This window comes from Agelaius tricolor, unplaced genomic scaffold (assembly GCF_023055355.1).
Source record: "Agelaius tricolor isolate 1412-34295 unplaced genomic scaffold, bAgeTri1.0.p SCAF_8, whole genome shotgun sequence".
Taxonomy (NCBI): Eukaryota; Metazoa; Chordata; class Aves; order Passeriformes; family Icteridae; genus Agelaius; species Agelaius tricolor.
The window spans coordinates 21,517,591-21,535,942 of record NW_027269268.1 but is presented as its reverse complement, the minus strand read 5'-3'; positions in this window follow the sequence as shown (position 1 = coordinate 21,535,942).

Sequence of the window (18,352 nt, the reverse complement as noted above, 5' to 3'; positions counted from 1 at the left end):
GGAAGAATGAATGCTTTATACAGCAAAATTGTTTCATCCTTCACATTGATTGATATGAAGCAGGTAACAAGGCCTTCATTTCATGTATACAGTCTAGGCTAATGGAGGAGTAGCTTTTTCTTTGCTAATATGGCTCTTATAAATGTTCTAATGCTAGTAGCATTAGAAATCATTAGAAAGCATCACTAACCATATTTAGGACAATATTTGGACCTCACCTTGCTAATGGCCCACCTCCTAGAGTTCTTGAAAAACAAAAAAATTTTTTCTGTTTGTGCCTTTTTAGCTCCTTCAAATTCAGCTTGGTTTTGATGCCTTTCTAAGAATATTAGATATGATTTACATCCTATTTATCAAGCACATGATATAACCAATGAATACTTTGTGCTCCATTTAGGTGTTACAGCAATCTTTTCCTTCTTTCTTAAGTATTTATTGATTTTCTTTTTTATCAAATGGGAAACGCTTAGCTGATATATTGTTGTGTCATATAAAGTCAAGTTCAAAAACTTGAACATTGAAACAAGTGCCTGCAATAAATCGTGCAGTTCTTTTAACCTTACTGTTTTTTTCCCTAAATAAACAGTATAACTTTTATAATTTACCATGACTTTAATATTAGCTTGCCTTGAAGAGGCTGTGTTACTTTGCAATTCTGCACACCAGTTTTAGCACTTTGGAGAAGGTACAGAACTTGTTAGTGGAAAATCATATTAAGCATAAGCTATAAAATAAAAGACAGTTGTCTCTTCTGGAATTTTGGCTGCCTGCCTTCTGGATTTGCTTGTTGGCAGCCTTGAAAACACTGGTGTAAATCACTACCAAATGGATATAAAAATTCCATCTACCGGTAGTAATTGTTATATTGACGTTCAAGCAGATTTCTGTGCAAAGGGAAAAAACCTTCATATTTTTGGGGAACCCATTATTTACTGATTATAACATTGTATGCCTATTTTCTAAAATGATACTAAAAACACCAGTTGCCTACACAAGTCCATATTTATTTTGTACTTTATCTTAAGCTGATAACAAATATTATTCACAAAGCAGTTTTAGGTAAAAATACTTGTGATAAAAATGAACCATTGTTGCTAAGTCTATTGCACTGATAATTCCTAGTATCGTTTACATTTGGTAGCCATCCATCCTCTTTGCTGCATGTCACTTGTTTTCTATAACTGACATGTTGCTGAAAACTATATTTAACTGTTCTCTTTGGGACATCTATAAACTGCAAACATGCTGCCCTGACCAAAAAAAAAAAAAGTTACTAGAACATCAGCTAGTACCAGACTGACAATTGTGCCCAATAATATAGCTTTATACTTCTCCAGCACTAAGACCAGTTGGCAATCCAGTTGGCCACCACAGGCATGTGTGAGGCCATTGGGATATTGCTGCCTGAAAACCAGCCCTCTGGGGGTGAAGAACACAGAGGAATTGAATCCTTGAAGGAAGGGAATTGCACTGGTTGGCTGCAAATGGAAGGGGGTGTTCCCTAAAACCTTGTAAAAACACTAATTGGAATAGGAGGCAGTTGTGACTTAGTAATTGAATATACTGCGGTGGGAGGTTTATATTTAGGATTTGGCTTGCTTGGCAAGTGAAATCGCTTTGGAGCTTCTTGCTCTTAATGTCTGTCACAACAGACCCGACTCACCATGGCAATATGTGGCTCCGTTGCCTGTAGATGATCTGGTTGCAATAAATAGAGTGTTGCAGAATCAAATTGAGTATAGTTTTGGGTGCCTCATAGTTGCTAGTTCTGCTAGCTGTTTGCTAGCACGTATGGAAAGCCTAATGTATATTCAGTCTGTGCATGGATTTGTATGTTCAGAACTCATTCAAAAAGCTGCAGTCTGACACCAAAATCCTCTTGGTGGCTTTGAAAATTCCTCCATAAATACATACAACATTTAAAAAACACTGGAAAAAATGTGGATGCCTAAGCAAAAGAAAAGGGGCCTTATAGAAGGGAAAAAATGAAGATCTAAAACTTTCTGGTTAAGACTTGCACTTTATGTTGCTGCTAGGGCTATTCCTCATAAAACATCAGATGCCTTTTTTCTGTAATGTGTAAAAAGTAATAGAAGAGCATCTGTAAGGAATACTGAGAGGGAGCAGGGTAGGCTAGAATTACAAAATTATTCTGTTTCTTGACACTTATGAGTTATTTGAGCAATGAAGAAAGTACCAAATCCTTTAGCTTATGATAGTCACAAAAATCACAATTGGTACCTTGTTACTATATAAATGTTTAACTGACCCTAATAAGTCCTGTACTGGATGAAGCATTAGGAGCCAAACCATATGCCTGAAAATGCAAATGTCATAGTAAAGGACTGAAGGAATCTATCATGTTTTCAAAACTTCAAATGAAAATCTCATTACAATTAGAAAACTCAGTTTTCTGGAGTATCATGTTTAAAACAAGGTATTTCTGCCCTACAAACCACACTGAAAACTGTCAGTCACATCTGTGTAGCCTTATCTTCTTGAAAATAGTCTTATATTTTACACTTTTTTTAGAAGTTAGTATTTACATAGTGCTGGTCACCTTCCCTAATACTTCATGTTGATTGCCTATGGAAAGCTCTCAGAAAATGAAAGTTAAGCTGTTGATTGCAAGAGCTGTTCAGCTGCCACTAACTGTTGTATAGAAGTGACATTTCAGAGTGGCTGGGGGTAGATGGTGCATACTCACTAGCTCAAACTGGGGGAACACCTGGCTGTTGCCTGTATCCACCTCCACCATTTTTTTGGAAACTTTTTGTGGGAAACTTTTAAATGGGAAGCTCAATAGAATTTCCAAAATGGTGTTACTGGTGCCATAACCAAAAGAAAAGAGTAGCAAGTCAAACTTGTTTGCATTGACCTCTGAAAGTTCTGTTTCAAGCCCCATCTTGCTGGCTGCAGACTACTTTCCAGCATCTCCCTTTTAACAAACTGTAGGTTCTATTTAATTTCAAAGGTGGTTTTTTTACTGGATTCTGATCCAACATCCCAAGACTTCTTCCACTGATTAAAGTGGTACTTGAATAAAAAATGCACTTAGAAGAAATGGGCAACATATGTCTTGCTGATGCTCCTGCAAGAGTCAGTAGCAGTGGAGAGCTGGCTCCAGTGTGCAGGGCTGTAAGCCTGCAGGAGGGAGCATTAAGAGAAGAGAAATCGAGAGCCTAGAAAATAGTAGAACTAGCCATGGGGCAGGGGGCTGGGATTTGGAGTGGAGCTTCCTCTGTGCTTCCAGGTGATTGATGCAAACCTTGCTTTATATGCTTATTTTGAAGCAACTTTCAGAGAAATCTGGGAAGGTCTGTAAGGGAAAGGTCATTTACTCTTTCCTTATTCTTCTTTTATGTAAACTACAGTTGGCTGCCTGATTTGCTACTGCTTTTACTGAATGCACAAAATAATTGCACCATCAGACAAGGATTTCTCTACTTGTCGACCTGAGATCAAGTATGGGGTTGAATTAGTCTTCAAAATTATCCTCGTAACTGTTAAGGTAAACAGGAAGGATTTGGGAATTGTTGAGTGGTTGTTGGGGATTTACCAGGGTTTTGGGAGATTTTGTGGCATTGGCTTTTGATTGTGTTTTTTGAGAGATGCACATGTTTTTTCAGTTTTAGGCTGAAATCTACAGCTTTTGAACTTTGAAATCTGTCTTCTGTCACACTAATGGAACATCTTGTGCCATTGGCTGATCATATATTCAGTGGGTAGAGATTGGTAAATTTCAGCAGCTTCCTCTTTTCTCTGGCAATAGAATTGCAGTAAACTGTATTTAATTTTGTTGCTGAATGTCATAAACTCTAGGCTTGATCACTGAAATGTTTGAACTCCCCACTTTTCCTTTAGATATTTTCCATATGTAGCTAAAATGTTTCATTGTTCACCATTTTCATCCCTCGCATACTTCTTTTAACTTAGTTTTAGTAACTGAAAATTGGGCATTCTGATCCCTAAGCACTTAAGGTGTGGAGCCAAGTTGTGAATATTTCCTGTTAAAAGAATGTGGTGTGTTCTATCACCATAATTAGAGATAAATGCAGGTTTAGTAACACAAGCCTCCTCTTACCAATAGTTTTTGTGTGGGGTTTAATGAAGTCTTCTGTGATTTGCAGAGTTAAATAGTGAAGTTTATAGCATGAAGACAAAAAGCAACAAGGAGATTTGATTACTGCAACTAGTGCAAAGGTGAAATGATGAAGCAAGGAGGAGATCTTGATAACCAAATTTTAAAATACGACAGTGAGGAAAAGGCCTATCCAGTTCACCCACATGCTTGAGATCTTGACTCCTTAGGAATATCTTGTGTCCATACTACAAGGTAATACTTTGGGGAGTGCAGGCCTGCTAGTCCTTTGTTACAGTTCTTTTGTTTTGTAGCAATGATAATTCTCACGTGTACAAACAAAAGTGCCTGATACTGTATCCCTTGGCAGAATTTGTGATGCCTTTTGGCAACAACGGGAACTGAAACAACACCATCAAACCCATCACTCACTGAGCTTCTTAGTTTACAAAAAACTTGCCTAAAATAAATAATAAAAAGACAGATTTTGGGGTATTCTTCCTAAGAGAGAAATTAATTATGAATCTGAGCAAAATCTTTCAAGAGACTGCCGATTACATTCTCTCCTCAGCAGAGATGTTGTGAGTGTCAGCAATGGAGAGATGAAGGTTTACGATAAGGAAGAGAAGATGGGATAAATTGATGGATAAAGATGGAGTTGAATGGAAGAGCAAAGATACATAACAGACATGGAGTAGATCTCTCTTAGTGAGGACTCCCTGCTAGAGAGAACTGAGTACTTGGCAGCTCAGCTGTTTCAGAAGATAATGTTGTGCTGCCTGCCAGGGACAGAATTACATGTTAAAGACACAGAAATAATCTCTGAGAAACAAAAAAGTTTCTTTGCTCATTTGCTCTTTGCTCATTTGCAGTCTCCTGACAAAAGACTATCTGATGGATTCTGTCAAGGATAGTGATGAAAAGCTGGGGCCTCAGGACCTTGCAGTCTAGATGACTGTCCTGGTTCCAGCCAGGACAAGGTAAACTTTGGCAGTACCCAGAAGGAGCCAATATTGTCAATTGTCAGGTGGTTTTTTTTCCATGTGAATAGTTTCTTTTCTTATGCCCTCCATTGCCAGTATTGTTACTGTTCATTTTCTTATCCTATTGCTCTTTCCAGTAAATTGTTCTTATCCCAACCTTTGATTTTTGCCTTTAGTTCTTTCAATTCTCCTCTCCATCCCAACACAGGAGTGAGGGTGGAGTTGGGGGAGTGAGCAGCAGTGTGGGATCACTAAACTGGAGAACACCATTCCTACAGCATGACAATGACCTTCAGCAGAGTTCTGCTGGTCAGCCAAGTAGAGGGAAACAATAGGGGAAGACCGTGTGGAGAAGGTCACACATATGATATCTCAAGCCTGGTTGAGTTAAATAGAAGAGAAAAATCAGGTGTGGAGGTGAGACGAGTACCAATTGTAATTATTCCAGTTCAAAAAATGCTCACTGTCCAGGTAGAGCAGGTTTTGGTTGGTTACAGAGCCTACTGTAGCCTCCAAGGTAGGCTTAGGCACAAGTATATATGTACACATAGGATTTTCTGTAACTGTACTCCTGGGGTATTTTCTGTAATAATATATATGGCTGGTAAACAGATACTGCTAATAATATGGAGCTAACACACTTATTCACAAAGTCATTGACAAAAGGTGATCTGTATTAATTTTTATTTTCATAAAAAAATAGCTTGCTATAGAAAACTTTACTGCAGAAAACAAGCTTGTATCTGTAACCAAAAGTTACTTTGGTTAAAATAAAAAAAAAAAAAATTAAAAGCCTGTTCCAAAGAAAGGAAGAAATAGGTCTGTAACTAGGAATTACTTCTACACAGCATTAACTACCTAGCAAAGTGATTACTTCTGAATGGGCTGATTTGAATATCTGAAGCTGTTCTGCCACATTCTTTGCTCCAGCTAACAGACTCAAAGTTCACTAGCTCAAGTGGAACATCACACTGACACAGCTACGCTACCCACTAAGTCTTTGATCATATTCCCTACTGTGTTGTATAAGCTAAATTCTAGGATTACTAACTTCAAAGCACAAACTTTCATAAATATAGAGGTGAAGGCATTGGGACACAGCAATCTCAATGCTCAAGAGGTTTAGAATTGTATCAAGCTAAAGATGTGAACATTAGCTGGAACTGTCTGGATAGCAGAGATTATTCAGGGCAAAAAAGCCCCACAGGGTAGGACTGTCCAGTAAGAAGTGTTTATGTTTAAAAGAGGACAAAGTGTAAGGATTGCAAAAATTCAGTGAATGGACTTGAGAATACTAGTGGAAACTGCCAAAGGCTTTTTGCTCATAAAAAGAAAGAAAAGAAGTAGGAACCCTGAAAATCGAGGTAAAGGTTAAAAATAATCTCTTCCAGCTAAAGTGAAGGCATTTTTAACCTTAATTTGCATTGAAGCTACTGATAATGATGATCATGAGATTAATGACAGGACAAAGGTAATAATAAGAGCAGGGAAGGAAATGAGACAACCCCTAAGGTGAAGACACTGTACTCAAATAGAGGGGAAATAATAGTTCTTGTCCTAAGGCTGAAATAGAGTATGTGGGTGCAGAGCCAGCTTGCCCAACAGCATGGTATGGTAAGGCATGAAATGCTGTGGCTTTTTACCAAGGAAAGGATAAAAGTATGCCATTGGAAGTCATGCTTGAGTCCCCCTAGCAAAGAAGGGGCAAATAAAAGGATTCACTCAGCTCTCCAAGTGTTACCTCCACTGGAATGGAATCAGCTTTGGGGAAAAATCAGGACACACAGATGCAATAGTATTGTGCATGAATTTCAGGGTAGGTCATGTGCCCAAACACTGCACTCTTTGAGAAGATAGATAAATACATAAATTCAATGGAATTATTGTATTTGAGTTTCAGAAAGACATTTGACACAGTGCCAAGTAAGAGTTAATTCTAGAACTGCAACACGATACATTTATTGCAGAGTATATTGGCAGGGAAAAATAGAGTTGGAGCGAGGTCATTGGTAGAGACAGATAGATTTTTCTGGACTGTTTAATATTTTCCAATAGAGTCAGCAACAGAAACAAGCCTGATTGAAACAGAGCTTGGTAAGTTTAAAAAAGGGAATTTGGAATAATTTCATATGTGAATTGGCCAAATTTCATCCACCAACTATTGGATCATATAATATCTTTTTCTGCTTTAGGTTAAGGAGCACCTGATATGATTGCTCATTGTAACTGTATCTATTTTAATCTCTTTAACCTTTTCTACTGTCACACTATATGTCATTTTCTCTAATCCTTGAGAAATTTTTGTGGCTGTCATCAGAACCTACATTTTCAACACCTTGAAATATATTTAATTCAGTTGTTATTCCAGTATTCTTAAATACTGAAAATAATTGCAACTTTACATTTGTAGAGCTGAAGTATTTGCAGCCAATTTTTATTTGACTGTTGTATGCAAAGTACTCCAGCTTCTGACTCAGCCATATTCATCCAGTTATGTGTTATCTAACATTCATAATATCACCATTCCTTCACTTACTAATGGACTGGACAATGCTTATAATCCATAAATAATGTTGGAGGTTCTTTGTGTTCTTCTTTCAGAAGAACAAACCAGAAAGAAGTATTGAACACTTTTGAATTAACAGTGCTTCACACACACTTGTATTTGAAGAAACAATTTACATTTATTTGTGCAGAGAAAGAAAATACTATCATTTGAAAAGGCTGCATAAAACATGAATGCAAGTATTAAACAGAATGTGCATATTGGCATGGGCTTCAGTACTCTTCAGGGTACCATAACTCAAAGAGCTCTGTTTAATCCATTAGGCTATCTAGAACTGCCATTTCTTGATGAGAGTTTGGGACCAATTGAGTTTTTTCAAAATTTGCCCAGAGATCCAAATATTTCAAAATATTTTGTTTGAATTCTCATCAAGGTATTTTGAAATGTAATGGAGATGTTCACATTTAATAAATAATGGATGAAAATTCAAAAGCAGGCACATTTTACTTAAGCTTCCAGTTTCACAAATCTGCCTCTTTTTTTTCTTTTTCTGTTTCCTTGCCTCTCTTTCTCCCCCCACCCCCCAATATATCTTCCTGCCAAAAATTATTTTGGGAATTGAAGTCAAACCAGAGAGCTGTAGTCAGATTGCTGAAAGCATATTTTGCTATCAAATGTTGCATTACGAATCATCTCGCTCCATTTTAGAGATGTGTAAGTACAGAAGATATGTGTTTGGGATAGATATAAAAATTGTAACATTTTTGGAATGTGGCCTGAGAAAGTTTTGCAGTGTGCATGTGGAAAGATTCAGTATTTCTGAGTGAAAATATTGTGGGTGAGTTATGTAGGTCATCTCCAAGAAGCCACGCATTTCACACCACAGCTCTGTAGATGCCTGATATTTTACAGCAGTTTATTCATAAAATATTTTAGTAAGTTTTAAAGTTTTATTGTTTCTATTTCTGTCTCTGCCTGTAAAGCCAAGCTCCATTAATACTACAATTCCAGCTATAAAGAATTCTGTGAGAGGAAGGGAACTTATAAATAATGCATTTAGAAACCTCTAAAAAGGATCTTCAGAACTTTTGGCACTTGTTAAAGCAGAATATCTCATGATCAGTGACAGATTTATTTTTTTTTAACCATAGACAGGTAGGAAGAGCTTCCTGTTTTCTTTAATTAAACTAATTTTTTTTTTTTTTTGCAGCCTAGGCAGGTCATTAGGCTTATCAGTAGTTTTTATTCTGAGCAGGCTAATTCCATGGATGAGATTCATAGTTTATTTTGGCAAGAGAAGAGTCAACTTGGGGAAGGCATCACCTTGCTCACAGGACTGGTGTCTGAGTCCTGTGTGCATCCAAAACTACCACAGCTGGATCCCAAGTTCCTATCTGCTGATACTCTGCAGAGCATCATCTGTAGCTCAAGGGCTGGATCAATCTCTGGGCTTTACGTATTGCAGCCTGTAATTGTATAATTTTATGTGGAAATCTTGGAGGAAATGCCCCAAGTTCAACAGTAGTACCTCCTCCCCAGGAACTTTCCCAGCAGGCTTTGTTGTTTTAAATGAATTGCTGGTGGTTTAATCAGTTCTTTTTTCCTCTGGATGTTCCTCCTGGTCAGAGTGCTCAATTCAAATGCAATACAATGTCCTTTCTCGAATGGCCTTCAAGGCAGGAGCCTATTTCTGTAAGGGGACACAGGAGAGAGAAGTCCAACTGCTTTTCTTCTCTCTAATGTCTTTTCTAGACATCAGCCACAAGGTTTCCCTCCTTTCAATACCTGCAAGTATCAGACTGTAACTTAGCCATTTGGGAATTATTCATTTGAATCCAGTTCTTTCCCAAGACATCAGTGGGAATTCTCAACCAGGACAGATCTCTTAGATATGTGGAAGAGTGCTCACAGCATGAAAAATCACATCATTTTATGCTTCCTTCTGCATTAAATCTAACACTTTATGTCTTTCACAAAACTCACTACTCAGAAACCAAATTTAGGAGTCAGAAACAACTTTAATGAATAGGCTGTAAAAGATATAGAGTCCCAATAAGATAAGAGATAGTCTTTGTGTCAGAACAAAAATTTCCAGTGGTTGAAAAGTCTGTGGAAACATGTGCAGCTTCACATTTAGATCTAGAAGATGTAGCTCAATGTAGCTTGAAGAATTTCAAGAATTCCTGGCTGGCTTTCACCAAAGGAAAAACAAATCTTTTTACTTCTTTTGTCTCCTTCTCTTTCTTTTATTGTAGAAATTCGGAGTGCTTTTTTACGTTTTTCATCTTGCATAGTTTTGAAGCATTTCAAATTCTTTTCTCTGTTGCATTCCCATAAATGTTAAACAGCTCCTGTCATTTGCACAAGGTATAGGCAAAAAAGAATAAAATTTTAGGCAAAACAGAATAAAATTCAGTACAATATTCAAGAAATAACTTTGTTTGACAGTGTCTGCTGTCAACAAACCTGGTGATCTTGAAGGGGAAAGCTGGAGACTGGACAAACAGATAAAAAAGGAAGTGAACTGAACACTTTCCCAAATTCTGTGGTTGTTAGATGGCTTGGCATAAGTAAGAGGTTTCTTTTTTTGGTGAAGTTCCTGAACTGCAGCTCAAGAGTTTTAAGCCAGATCCTGCAATTTCTGTCTTTGGAATGTGCTTTGTTCTCTGGTGGGCTCCCGAGGTGATGCACCCACTGCTAGGATGGACTTTAAATTTGTAATCTGGTCTTTGTGGGATCAAAGGCAACCCATCAAAATTAAACTCTTGAGGATAATTTCCTTGTTCTGCATCTTGACACTTGCACTCCTGCCCACTGTAAAACCATTTGCATGATCAAAGTCTTTCCATGGCAAGTGACAATAATTGAAAAGTGGGATTGAGAGCCTGTAAAAGAAAAGGTAATTTAGGGTTTTTAACAGAAACGACTTTATTATGTTGCCAAAGAATTTTAAAAATTACTCTTCTTGGGTCTGACTTGGTTCTTGCTTGCCTGTGCTGAGATGCTTCAGAGTATTCCAGTTGGTCCTTCACTGGTTATTAGAGGTTGATTAACACAGCAGTAAAGTATCTTTGATGTTTTGGAAAGGACTTATAAGTTGCTTATTTTGTATTAGATGCCTTTCACAATTCAGTCATGAATACTGCTAAAATTAGTACTGAAAGGAATTCTGTGTTTTCAAAGAAATAGGAATTGTCATGGATTTTTTTTCTCTTTGATTTTATGTAGTAGGTTTTATTCACTTATAGCTGCAAATTTGCAAGTGGATTGAAGCTTGTAAAGCAGTGAAAACCTAAGGTTTTACAGAATTGAAGACTTTTGCTTCATATCTAATGCTTCCCTGGTCACCCATGATAGTGTTTTCAATATTGAAAGTGATTCTAGCATCATTTTTCTGAATAACTTTCTATGTGATTTTACCTGGCCAACCTTGTTTCTTCACTTCATTTTCTCAAAGGTCTCAGAGGAAGTTGTGTGCTTTGATGAATGACACAATAGATAAATATAAAAGCTGATAAGCTCTTAACAAACAAACAAACAAACAAAAGAATATACAAAAGGTGTAAATCATATAAATAACTCTAAAGTTCTGTGTTTCAGTATTCCCTGGTGGATAATGGCATTTCCCAGTGGTGCGTAAGTTCAAGGTAATAGTCTGTCATGTATGATCCAAATGCTTTAAAGACTTTGAGAACAGGTAAAAGACAATAGTAATTTTCAAATTAGTCAGAATGGTGTTATTTTCTTTATCCTTGCATTTATAAATTCTCTCAAGAAAGTTTCTGTTGTAATTAGTTGTCCAAGGAAATGATTCCCAGAAGAGGAATCTTATTTTAAAGTACTAAAAATTGACATGGAGGAAATTGCTTAATAAGAATTTCTTTGAAGATTAATGCCAGAATTTAAACCTTTCTGACATTGTGGGAACCATTTATTCATGTAAACAAAGAGGTGCAGATGAGTGATGTGTAGGGATATTGAGGTATTTCAGAAGAACTCTCAGAAAATGTGACTGGGTAAAGCTGAGGCTGATTTTTGTTTGTTCCTTCGCTGGTTGTGACCTTATGTGATTTCTTATATTGTTTCCAGCACAATGAAACTTTTAAAACAATCAGCTGTGGCCACCATTAAAAGAAATATTCCCTCCAAAAGCAGAGTGGGAGGTTCAAGTAGCCTAGCTTAGTCACTGGCTTATCAATTTCCTAAGCATTTGGTCTTGCCAAGGTTCTTGCCTATGCTGAATTATTTACTCAGTCAGTGAACTCCTTACTGAGGCAACAGGTGCCTCAGGAGATGTTCCCTGAGAAATCGGCTTTTAACTTTGTTGGCTCCCTAAAGAGTCACACTCAGAAGATGACCTGGCCGTCATCCCTGTCTCAAGGAATGCACAGAATACAGCAGGAATTTCAGATTGCCTCTGTTGATCCAGAACTCCTGATGTTCCCTGGCTGCAAAGGAGTAAAAGCACTCATCCAAGAACTAAGAGTTATGAGGTAAGACCTATCTTAAGGAGTCCTAACTACCAACATTTTTGTCTCAGGGACATCCCCGACTTCCTGGTGACCACTGGTTTTTCTGAGGGAGGACTCTCCCATCTTCAAAGCTGAGCTGATGTAAGGATTTTCTTAAAACAGGGAAGAGAAAGAAGCAGATTTTTTCAAACTTAGTAAAGCTCTTAGAAAAGGTAGTTGGTTTATTGATTCTTCCCTCTCACCCGTGCTACCCTATTCTTACATCTGAGCACAGGGCCCTCACACCTGGTGGAGTTTGGAGGAAATTCAAGGGCTGGATTAGCTCAGATCTCCATACCCATAAAAGAGAATTATTTCTTCTACAGGGTGACTTCAGTGAATGGCAGGCTCTGCAGCAACACAGAGATCTTGAAATCAGTGCATGTTCTCACTCACCCCTTCAGTAGGTCCACCTGTAGACAGCATCTTAGCCATGAGTACACAGCATGCTGTTTGTGAAAAGCAACAACTTTGCTAAATTAAAGCAAATTACTTTCACAGCATGCAAGGGCACTAATTTTCATTGATTACTCACTCAGTCATGGCCAAGTTTCAAATTTCATCTGTTTTTACTGTAGTTCTTCTGGAAAAAATTTTGGTTAGAATCACTCTCCCATAACCTAAAAATGGTTGCAGGGATTTTGCTTTGACTGTAAGGGAATAAGAAAACTTCTCTTTAGGCATGGAAAACTTCAGCCTGAACAATGAGTGATTCAGAAGACTGTGGTTGTGGGGGAAAATGGACTTTTAATTGGATTCATTTTGCTTATGTAACCATTTGGCCCCTACTAAGCAGCTATTCTAACAATAACTTTGCTTACCAATGATACGTAGTCTCTTCTGAACTAAGGTATCAATAGCAACAAAAATGTGCTATAGGCCTATATATATAGGCTTGTGTTTGTATGCAAAGTTTAAAAATGTCCGGCAAAAATTTGTGGAAGAAAACCCTTCCCAGACACCTTCATAGAAAGACATTGTTCTGGCTCAGGAAATCCTCCAGCCACAAGTGGCTGGAACTTGGGAACATATTCTGAAAAAAACTAGATTTTCTGGGTTAGATGGAGCTTTGATCCAGTTCACTCAGACTTGGGTGAACAAAACAACAGTAGCGTGAAGAGAAGTTTCCTGTGAGAAGATTGAATGTTTACTGCTTTGTCCTAAGTTCCATGGAACAAAAACCCAGACTTCCCCCTCCTGCTGTGGCTGCTGTCATTGCAAATATCCTGAGAGCTTTTAGCACCCCACTTTGGAGTTAGACAGACATACTGAGTCTGTTCTTGGTGAGCTCCTGCACAGGATGGCTGGAGAAAGGTCTTGCCTTCTTGTGGCTTGGTGAAGATGAGGAGCTGAGAGTTTTTTCTTGGGTTTGCAGCTGGCTTTGCTTTGAAGTGATTCCAACTGGGTTAATCCAGCTGGGTCAGCCCCAGTGGATGAAGCTAAGCAGAAGGGCTTAGCACTGAAGTTCCTGTTAGGGAAATACTGGAGGTCACAGATAGAAGAGGCAAGCAAGAGATGCTCTTATTCTGGCTGGTCATGCAATGCTTTCCACTGACATAGTCAAATAGATAAACCCACAGGTCTCAATAATTAGCTTGTAAAGAGCTACATGAGAAGGGACTGGTTCTTAAATATGGTAGTCCCTCAAACCATGGGGAACTTATAAATGTAAATATTAAGTCAATGTTGACATTGAGACAACTGGAGTCATTACTGTGGGCTTGTCAGCCTGACTGAACAAAATGTTGGAAATGTGACTCAAGAGGAAATTAAACAGCAATAAAATACCTAACGTCAGTTCACAAAGGTGAGATTGGGGTAAGGGAAAAGATAATTTACAATATAATTCAGTAGAAAATTTGTGTTCTTGCATATATTGTATAATTTACACTATAATTCATGAAGTAAATTCACAACATCATCAAAACCTGTCATGAGTTTGTGAATTTACTTGCTAATGATTGCTGTAGTGATACAAGATGTCTGGTATTTTACTTGTTCTTCCTGACTGTTTTAGTTTTGACATAAGAAGAATGTAAAACCCCTATGATCTCTAGTCAATGAAATTAAAAGGATCAGATCTTGGATCTGTGCAGTGTCTTACCTTTTATCAATGGCCCGAAGAGTAGAGTTGCTGTTTAACCAAGAGGCTGTTTAACCAGTGAATGAAGAGCACCCAAGGGAAATGTTATGGCAAAACAGGGTCAATCAGATACTCTTGGTTCTGGTGTGGCACTCTGTCCTGGTGCAATGTCAGCCACATTTGTCATAGTACTCTGCAGTTTGAGGAGAGAGCTGGGAATCATGGTGGCTAATGGATTAACTCAGGCTGCCTGTTCAATTGTCTGAGTAAATGTGAGCTGACCTTCAGCCTTGCATCTGTGATCAAGGAGTCCCCACAAGGTGTGGGGGCTTCCTCATGTTTGTGCTTTGCAGAGAGACTCCTGTGCCAAGTCTGTCCTTTTCTAGCACTTGTTATTCAAGAAAATGTCGCATATTGGTTGAGTTTAGAGTTGAGGCATGACAGTGATAACAGTATTGATAAGTGACACTCATTTCCTTCTGCTGAACTTACCCTGCTGAACACCAAATAAATCCAGATCCAGTCAAATGAGAAAGGCATCTAAACTGCTGACTGGGACCTTTACCTTCCAAGGAACTGCTTACTGTAAAACACTGAAGCCTTAGGAGGAGGCAATAGCACAAGCCCTTTTCACAGGGGAGAGGCTGCCTCTCCTGGCATGAGAAGTAGAGCCAAGAGGGCTTTAAGAGAAGTAACTTCCTGTGTGCTACATTTATGAAAAAAAAGCTCTAGACACAACAGACAGTCCCATGTAGGTAAAAATAACCCAGCTTTAGGAAAACTGTGATTGTGCACCCAGGTTTGGAGCATAGTGCCCATGCAGTGATCATAAACTCCCTGAGCATTTTGACCATTTCTATGTATATATGGTCAAAATATTTTTGACCATTGCCATTTCCCTATGAACTCTTTCCTTATGGATCCGAAGGGTTAGGGAGTATTAATGCTGTACAGCAGCAAGTCTCCCTAGAAAGGCACTTCTAAATGTCAGTAAGCAGGACAAATGGTTGTCCCTGGCTGCCTGCATGGGAGAGGTGTTAAGACAATAAGTTTTTGGGGTTGGTAGACAACCCCCAAAACTGCAGGAAGTGGTGAATAAGGTTCAGTGAATTATGTCATTGTAAAATCATAACCACCACCAGAAATGGATTTAGTTGAAAGCTCAAATAAAAGCATCGGTGGTTTTTTTTAAGTCCTTAGTAAACCAGGAGGCAAAACAGTTCAACTAAATGACAAATCAAAACATTTGGCTTCTGAATTGCTTGAAGGTCCAATTTTTTTTGGCCAAAAATATCAGTTAAATCACAAAGAATTTTGACTGATTTAAACACATTTTTTAGAGAAAAGCATTTCTAAAAAAGCGGTCATGCTTTTTTAGTAAACAGAGCACTACAAACAAGCCAAGTAAACTCATTAATATGTTATGCAAAACTGTGTAAAGACCCCATCAGAGAGTGATAGTCCCTTTTGAGTATCTGTTCCATCTGTTTGAAAATGTGAGCAAGAGCTTAGATATGACAGTAAACTGAGGGATTTAAGGTCCCTCCCTTCCCTGCCCCAAAAACATTATGAAGCTAGACAGCTTAATCCAAGTGGTCTAGTATCCAAGAGTTCAGAGTACATCTACTGATCTGCAAGATTTCTGCATTTTCATTCTGGTTTTGTTTGTTGCCATGGAGTCTAGTAGAATATTTAGATATGTGACCATTGGACAGGATGTTTGTGATTGCAGCACGTGGCTGCTTGCCTTCTCCATGTGGAGAGGAGGCTGGGCCTGCACTCCAGCCCTTCAGCTCTCTCTGGATTCTGGCTTAGGCCTTAGGTCCCAGTCTTCCACCATGTTGATCAGTGTAGTCCCAGCTACATTAGAAGGTTGAATTCCAGTTTGAGCGTCACCAGCAGAGCTGCAGCACTGCAGACCAGCATGCCCAACTACACTGGGTGATGTCTCAGTCACAAGAACCTGGCAGAGATCAGGCAAGCACAGAGTGGTTCCCATGAGGAAACACAGCAAAACCTCCCTTTCCTGCCTTCAGAACTGCCATTCAAAAACTAGTCTCCAAACCTCCTGACAACCATAATTAAAACATTATTTTAAAAAGCAACAGGTTATTTCACAATAAAAATGTCATCTTTGGAAATATGTTTCCTTTTGATTATACATAGAGAAATAAAAATATGGTAGAGTCCCATATTTGACATTTCAAGCTGAAGGTATTTACATTAAGGAGGAAGAGGAAAAAGAAGTATTGCATCTCCAGTCTTCTCTTTCTTCAGATATGCCATCAGTTTAAGCACAGAGACATCTCTTAAGGAACTGTCACTTACATCAATGTCTGTAAAAATCAACAAAATGGAACTGTCAATTATTTAGAAGTGTAGATGCAGCAGCTGGTGAGTAGTTTGCTGTGTGGCATTCCTCACGAAGAGAGGTGCCAAAAATTTACTGCCAAAACACTTCAGCTAAGTGATCTCAGATGAAAAAATGACAGCTTCTGCTAATGAACAGTCAGTGCTGTGAGCATAAACATTCATCATAGCCCCAGACTGGCAGGACTGTGGTAGTATCTGGCTTTGCAAAACCTTTTATTTGCACCTTGTGCGTATTTAGCCCAGTTGTTACTCTGTGATGGTTCTGGAGCTGGAGTATGTACCATGAGAAGAAAGAGCAAAGGGCGTCTGCTGCCAAGGACACAGCTCAAATGACTTGGTGACCTCTTCTCAGTCTTAACTTTGCTCCAGAGGCAGCTGCAGGGAGGCTTGCTGTATCCACAGCTCCTAAGGAAGGCAGTGAAGATCACAGAAACCATCCCATGTTCTGCCCCAGCCACAAGCAGCTACAGATATCTGGGAGAAGAGTGCCACAACCAGAACAATGTTGTCCACTGGGGGCCTGGCATCTGCTGTGACACATGGTAAGCTACAAGGTGTAGGGGCAAAATTGCCTGCAAGAGCCACTGCACTCCCCTGTTTCCTGTTAACTGCCCTAATCTCTTTTTTAATTCCTTTAAACTCCTGGTTTCCATATGGTAAGGACAATGTGTTTCACCATATCATCGTGCGCTCTGGGAAAAGGCCTTCCTTTATCTTTGTGGCATTCAAAACCAGTTGTTTCAGGTGATGTATATGTTTGGGAATATTCCTCTGTGACTGCAAATGAATTATTAAGACTGATCCATCTACTTGATTTTAAACCTAAATCATTAGATCAGAAGATTATGCACTGCAGACACCAACAAACACTTTAGGGTGTTCTATAGTAAATACCTTCTAAAAAAAGAAGACAGCTGTGGCTCTGGAGCTAAAAGTTTACTGTTTAGGTTTATTTGTGGGAAGCCCATGTCAACTGGCACAAGTAACATCCTGACATTGAAAAAAGGGGCCTTTGCAATGCCTTCTAGTACCTCCAGGTGACAAACACACAGATGTCTGGAAAATTAATACAGGCCTGGAAGAGATTTGGTATCTGCAGAAGGATTTTCTACAGCATTTGAGAAAAATAACTAGAAATTGCACACATCATCTGGATGTGAGAAACCTTGCAAAAATATCCAGGCTCTGAGAGAGTACAGGTCATGGTGGGCAGTCATGCCTTGGGGTTTAGATGCTTTAGAAAGTCACTGAGGCTGACAGGCCAGCTGGGACTACACTTCCCACCTGCCAGAATCAGATTTCCTTAGAATTCCTGATTGCTATGGAGGGAAGTATATTCAAAATTCTAAAATCAAGGAAAGACATTTCACTACTTCCTTAAAAGAATAGATGGAACCAAAAAAGCTGATCACCCATGCCAGGGATATGAACCCTGGCAAATGAAGGAATTAATGTTGATGGCCAAAAAAAAATCCCTGCCCCCCTCAGAGGGGGCAGAGGTGAATGAAGCTTCTCTCAGTTTTGGTCTACTGCAAAAACTGTGTTCTCATTTTAAAGAGGTTTTGTCAATCCACTACTATAGTCACCTGACAGAGGGGAATATAACTAAACAGAAATAGTTTGCATCTAATTTAGTCAGACATGACTCAATAACTTGTCTTTTATCATTAAACACTATCCATTTCATACCTAGCCTTTGGGGCTTTATTGCGCTCTTACAATACTTTACTTGTCATTTTTCAGGCAGGAGGCATGATTTTAGTCAGTCTGCCACAAAATGCAGTTTTGGATAGGTAATCTTAGCCTGTTCTGTCC